The sequence below is a fragment of the Atractosteus spatula genome, chromosome 10, assembly GCF_055471065.1.
Source record: "Atractosteus spatula isolate fAtrSpa1 chromosome 10, fAtrSpa1.hap1, whole genome shotgun sequence".
Classification (NCBI taxonomy): Eukaryota; Metazoa; Chordata; class Actinopteri; order Semionotiformes; family Lepisosteidae; genus Atractosteus; species Atractosteus spatula.
The window spans coordinates 21,697,723-21,704,949 of record NC_142715.1 but is presented as its reverse complement, the minus strand read 5'-3'; positions in this window follow the sequence as shown (position 1 = coordinate 21,704,949).

The window sequence follows — 7,227 nt, the reverse complement described above, 5'->3', positions numbered from 1 at the left end:
ACACTGGACTCTCCTGTGTCTCCCTGTGCAGCACTGGAGCTCTGAACACTGGGCTCCCTGTGTGTCTCTCTGTACAGCTCAGCTCTCAGCTGCCTCATCACACTGACACCCACAGCCTCACAGTACAGCCTGGCTTCCTGTGCTGGAGGAGCTCAGAGGAGCACAAACCATTGACTCACTGCAGAGTCTGACCTCAGCTACAGTAAAGCTCTGCCTTAAATCACTGCTGTTAGGCTGTATTAAGAAGGACTGTTTTTTTTTTCTAATTCATCATTTTGTTGTTTTTTCAAATGTGAAACTGACTCCTGCTCTTCTGCTTCCATTGCTGCAGTTATTATGGTGAAACTGTAACACAGGAGCTCTGCTATATTGAACAGGAGAGTTTAAGTACAGCATGACTACTTATACTACTACTGCTACCACACCTGCAGCTGCCACTGACACTACTGCTGCTACTAATATTTTACTGCTGCTCCGACTTCTACTGCTACTACTACCAATAATAATAATAAGGAGGAGGAGGTGGGCTGTGTCCTCACTCTGTTCAGTACCAGTTCAGCTCCACTGTGCTGTTAGAAAGTTAAATATAGCTGCACAGGGGCAGACTCAGGATCTGAGGGACTCAACTGGAAGAGCTGCTGTCCACCAGACTTAGTACAGAGGGGGCAATCACTGCTGGGCTTTTCTTTCTTTTTCATTTAAATTATTGATCTCTGATCACAGCCACAGGACAGCCAGTTTTTATTCAGTCCACCTTGTCTCTGTATTCCTGTGCTGACCTGAGTGACCTCACTGCCACCTTGGGCATAGGCTTTCCTCACACTGTCCTTGACCAGGACCAGCAGATACTGTTGTCTGGAGACACAACAACTTCTCTGTGACTCACTGCAGGACACCAGTCACTGGACACTGCCTTACACAGGCAGCAAGAGACACAAGACTATATTCAGGGCACCGATCACTGGACACTGCTGGACACATCCAAATTTAATTTAGCTTTTTATTTTATATACTTAATTATCTTCATACTGATTTACAATTATATTACTTGTCTAGAACTACATAGATATTTTTAGTTTAATATCTGATCTCTTCCTGCCCCTGCAGCACCTGCAGCCCTGCTGTCTGTATCTGTATCTGTGTTTCCTCCTATGAGACACAGAGCTGCTCCTGTCTCTCCTCTCCTCCGCGCTGCTAGGAGTGTCTTCAGGGAGAGGAAGCAGTGATGTGGCTCTGATATATATGGAGAAGACTGAAAGGGCCCTGTGTGATTGGCGTCCCGCCTGTGTGAGAGCTTCCTGCTGTCAGTCTGAAAAGGCAGTGCTGTGTGTGATTGGCGGGGCAGGGGGCTGTGTTGTTACTGGGGGTCCAGGGTGCGGAGCAGTAGCTCAGTTGCCCTGTGAGCTCAGGGGTGAAGACAGGGGTCTCAGCTGCGCTCTGTCCTGATGACAATGGAGAGCTGCCTGTCCATCTTCTCTCTCGCTGTCCTGGTGCTGCACAGCTCAGCCAGTAAGTGACCAATCTTCTCTTGTCTTCTCCAAACAGGCAGACAGACAACAACTGCAATTTAAGTTTAAATGGAAAAGAAGCAAGAAATTTACATTTACATTTTGATGTAAAAATCATATTGATGTAAACTGATGTAAAATAAAAAAAAAGTCTATTATAACTTTATTTTTCTTGATTTGTAAGTGAGGAGAAATAATTGGTTGCTTAGAATAGTTCTAGTTTGAGATCTTTGTATTTTATTTTGAATTCAGAATGGAATTTATTAAAATTCCCAAAAATATAAAATATATTGTAATTTCTTTTTTCTTGGATTGTGAGGGAGGAGGAATAATTGGTTGCTCATAAGAGTTTTAGTTGGAGATTGGAGTTTTAGGTGGATATTTTATTTGACTTATTTTTATTTGAATTTATATGAATTCAGCTCTATGTGATTTAGTAAAAATATTAAAATTATAATTATATTATATTTTATTTAAATTAAATTGAAACTTTATATTGATATTGTAATTAATTAATTACATTAATTTTGGTTTTAAAACTCAGGAAAATAATTGATTGCTAGAACAACTGTATTTTTAAAAGCATCAGTTTTAATAATAATTTAATCTCTATTAATGTAAAATTATTCATAAGGTTGTAGTTTTTGATAGATAAAGAGCAAAAAGGAAATGTAAAAATTAGCTTAGGTGAGAGATTTTATTTTGAAGCATTGTGGGAATTTATCAAAAAGTGTTCTAAATGATTTATTTTTCTGGGTTTGAAAGTTTCAAAAATAAATAACAGCCTACGGTAATTTTATTGTTTAAAAATACAAAACACCATGGATGCAACTAGCATAACTCTGATGAATGGAAGTAGTCTCTCTTCAGTCATTCATGTCTCCAGTATAAATGTCAGTTAACTTCATATTAACATGTTAGTAATATATTACACAGTAATTCACTATTACACACTGGGAGAGCTGGGGTCACAGATCTGTGATAGCACTGGGGTTTTATTAATTGACGTTCCTTGTGTACAGCAGAGGTTAGTCATTATCACTCCTTATTGATAATTTGTAAAAATATTTAGTGTATAAAATCTTTTAAAAAGTCGTTTAACGTATCTGTTACTCTAAAAATAAACTTTCTATATAAAGTATACATAATTTGGGTGATATGCTATAACATGTGAGAAATTTTTCATTTGCATGAAATCAGAAAATACTTATTTAATACTATCATACAGGGTGATTTAGAAATCTTTACCCTGGGTTTGTTTATTGTTTTAGTGTGTTCAGTTCTGATGCCTCTGTATGATATTATTACAGACTTGCATTATATGCACTTACATATAAGTGTGTTTTTAAAGACTGGAGTATTACTGAGACAGATATTTTATTATTGCAGACTGATGTATTAATAGTGATCAGTATTTTCTTAATGACTGGAGTATTACTGAGACACTGATATTTTATCATTATAGACTGATGTGTTAACAGATATCAATATTTTATTAAAGACTGGAATATTACTGAGACACAATTTATTACAGATTGATTTATTAATAGAAATATATATATAGAAATATAGTATTACATACTGTACCATTATTAAAACACTGATGTTTTCTGATTACAGATTAATGTACTAATTGAGATAAGTGTGCTATTAAAGACTGGACAAGACTGTTTTTTAAATGCTGCCGTTATGTCTCTTGTGTATTCAGACTGTCCAGGCTTCTGTCTTTTGGTTGCGTTGAGAGTTGCTGTGAAAGCAAGTATTTCCTCTAGTGTTAAGAAAAGGTGTTCCAATATGATACGAAGTAATGAGTGGGAATTCTTCATTTTAAAGACATACAATTACATTTTTAAAATGTAAAATACTGGAATCATAGGACAATTGGCAACTGTAGTTTTTATAACGTTAAAATAAAATTGATATTGGTATTATCTCGTTCACGTAGACCAAGCTTGCTGTGCCTGATAAAGCTTTTCAGCTTGATAAAGGTTACAATCTTTATTGCTTTATAAGTTATAAAATACAGACTTAAACATCAATTGTGAACAATTATTAGTATGATAGTGTGCCATTATTAGCTGCAGTGTAACAGCAATAATTTAACAGCTACAGGACATTGTGGCACTTCAAGAAGAATTTAAAATCTTCAGGAAGTCGTGGCTCATATTCATACAGGATTTGAATGATATTTCACATCTAAATAATTTAATTTGTGTTTAGGTTAGTAACAAAATGAAAGTGGTAATTTTCTTTATATTAGAAGTTTTAATAAGAATGTTTTTTATTTATTCTGTGTACATTAGAAATCAGAAATTATTATCAACTGCAAGGATATAAGTATGGGTAATACAAATTAAATATTGAAATATTAAACAGGCAATCATTAGACATTCGTAACCACAGGACTCGGGTATTGTTTTTTAAGCAGTTTCTCAGGACAACATCACAGTAATACACTGGGTGTCATTATTGTTGTTTGTTATGAACCTATCTGGTATTATTTTATCAAAATTATTTTTCTTTAATATAATTTAATCAGTCAAATGTGTTAAATGTAGGTGTTGACATGTAAATCCTGGAGATACATCATGCACTTATTACACAAAGAGAATGAGATTATACACTTCACATACATTTCAGCACAACCTGTCAACCACTGCAGTGACCACAGCTTGGAGAATCACAGGAACACAAGTCTCAGACCTCTGAAGTCACACAGTTATTACAGCCACTGACCATTGTAGCTACCACTACTCAGAGAAACCCAGGAACAGTGTTCTTACAGCTACTGTCCAGAGCAGAGAACAAAGCACCAAGAAACAGAAGAACAGAACCCTCAAGGTTGTGAAGACATACATTCATTACAACCACTGACCATTGTAGTGACCACAGCTCCCAGAAATTCAGGAACATAGTCATAGTCATAGTCATAGTCACGGTGCGACAGGGAGCGCTACAGGAGGTCATTCTTGCCGTCTGCCATAAGACTGTACAACGCATCCACCTTGCGTCTTGGCAGAGGCAACATCGACAGTGACCTGTTTCTGGACTAAACGCATCTACACATCTACTGCTACATCTGTTCTCTTTCTTTTTCTTTTTTCTTTTTCCCGTTTACAACCACTTTTTGTGCAATATATGCCAGGGACCTGTGCAATACATTTATATTTATATCTATAGTTACATCTATATTTATATTCATATGTGTGATATGAGTGTGATACGATTTTCTGTGTACTGTTCTGTTCTAGTTTGTTCTTGTGCGTCCGGACTGTGAGTAACTCTTGTATTGTATTGTATGTATTGTACTATTATTATATAATTCGTTACACTGTGGCTGTGTTGTGTGTGTTAAGCTGCTGTTGCACTGCAATTTCCCTCACGGGATCAATAAAGTATCTATCTATCTATCTATCTATCTATCTATCTATCTATCTATCTATCTATCTATCTATCTATCTATCTATCTATTACATCCATTACAGTCATTACAGTCATTAGGGTCATCACAATGACAACTGTGGTGACCACAGCTCCCAGAGACCCATGAGCACGTTCCAGGATATGGAAGACACAGAGTCAGTACAAGTCTCTGCCCAGTAGAGTCCTGAACATTCTGGAACCCAGGACCAGAAGTCCCAGCCATCTGATGTTCTACAGTCATTGCAGTCACTCACCACTGCAGTGACCACAGCTTCCTGAAACACAGGACCACAAGTCCCAGCAGTTAGAAGACATAGAGTGATTACAGCCAGTGTGCACTATAGTGAGCAGAACATCCAGAAACCCAGGAGCACTGTCTTTGCACTCACTGTGCACTGTAGTGAAAACAGACACAAAGTACTGATCACTGTTTTTAAAACTGCTGCCCACCACTGTGACCAGAGCACGCAGATACCAAGGAACACAAATCCAGGTCTTTTGAACTCATTACAGCCTCTGTCCACTGTAGAGACCACAGCTCCCAGAAACACAGGGACACAAGTCTGGACTATCTAATCTCACATATTCATTAAAACCACTGTCCACTACAGTGACCACAGGTCCCAATAATACAGGAACACGAGTCCCAGGACTTGCAGTCAATACAGTAACTGTCTAGTACAGTCATTACAGCCAGTGTGCAGTATTGTGAACAGCACATCCAGAAACCCAGGAGCGCAGTCATTGCATTCACTGTCCTTGTCACGATCATAATCCCTCCTCTTAGGGGTGCTCTGGCTCTTTAGTATTTTAGCTCATTACATGCACCTGTCTCCTGTTCTGCCCCTCCTTATTTAAGCCTGGCGCTCTCGCTATTACTGGCTCAGCATTGAGAGATGGACACCCGGAAACCCTGGTCCAGGAGAGACCCAACGGTATAGGCTTCATCACAGCGTCCTGACCATCTGAGACCGGGGCTTGGAGCGCCTGGCCTCATCATCCTGGTTTTATTTCCTGTCCCTGTCCCGGATCCCGTTCTGGATCCTGATTCCGGTTTTTAATTGTGTCTGTTTCATCTTGGATGGATCCCCCAGTTTTGGACTTTGAACTGTGCCCCAGATTTTCCCCATTTTAGACTGTTTTGGAGCTGTTTGTCATCACCACGCCCCTCCTGAGCACCAGATCACCGTTGTCACGCACCCCTGTCTGTCAACCCGTCCTGATCCTCTGCGTCTTTTCCCTGTTGTCCTTCTCCACTTTCATCCGGATTATACCATCTGCATAGGGTCCTGAACTATACCTGGACTGGCTCCCGTTACAGTCCTCTGTAGTGCAAACAGCTCCCAGAATCCCAGTCATTACAAACACTGAGCACAGCGGTGACCAAAACTCCCTGAAAAACAGGAACACAGTCCTAGCCCTCTGAAAGCATGTGGCCATTACTTTTATTGTCCAATGTAGAGAAAACAGCTCCCAGAATCCCAATCATTACAAACACTGTCCACTGCAGTGACCACAACTTGCAGAAACACATAGACACAAATTGCTGATCCGAAGTCATACAGTCTTCAAAGCCAATGCCCACCGCAGTGCCTATAGATCCCAGAATACACTGCCCACCACATTGACCACAGCTCTCAGACACACAGGAACACAAGTTGCAGAACATTAAATCTACTGTCCAATGTACTGGCCACTTGACCACAGCACCTAAAAAAATCAGAAATACAATAATTATAGCCACTGTCCACTGTACTGACCACAGCTTCCAGAAATCAAGGAACAAAATCATTACAGCCACTGTCCACTGTACTGACCATACCTCCCAGAAACGCAGGAACACAGTCATTACTGCCTCTGTCCACTATACTGAACACAGCTTCCAGAAACCAGGAACAAAGTCATTACAGCCACTGTCTACTGTACTGACCACAGCTCCCAGAAACATTCATTACAGCCACTGTTCACTGTACTGTCCACTGTCCAATGTAGAGACAAAAGTTCCCAAAATCCCAATCATTACAAACACTGTCCATTGCAGTGACCAGAGTTTACAGAAACACACAGACACAAATTGTTGATCTGAAGCCATACAGTCATTAAAGCCAATATCATCTGCAGTGACTACAGATTCCCGAATACACTGCCCACTACATTGACCACAGCTCCCAGACACACAGGAGTGCAAGTCCCAGCCCTCTGAGGTCAAACATTACATCTTCTGTCCAATGTACTGACCACTTGACCACAGCACCTAAAAAAAATCAGAAATACAGTAATTAAAGCCACTGTCCAT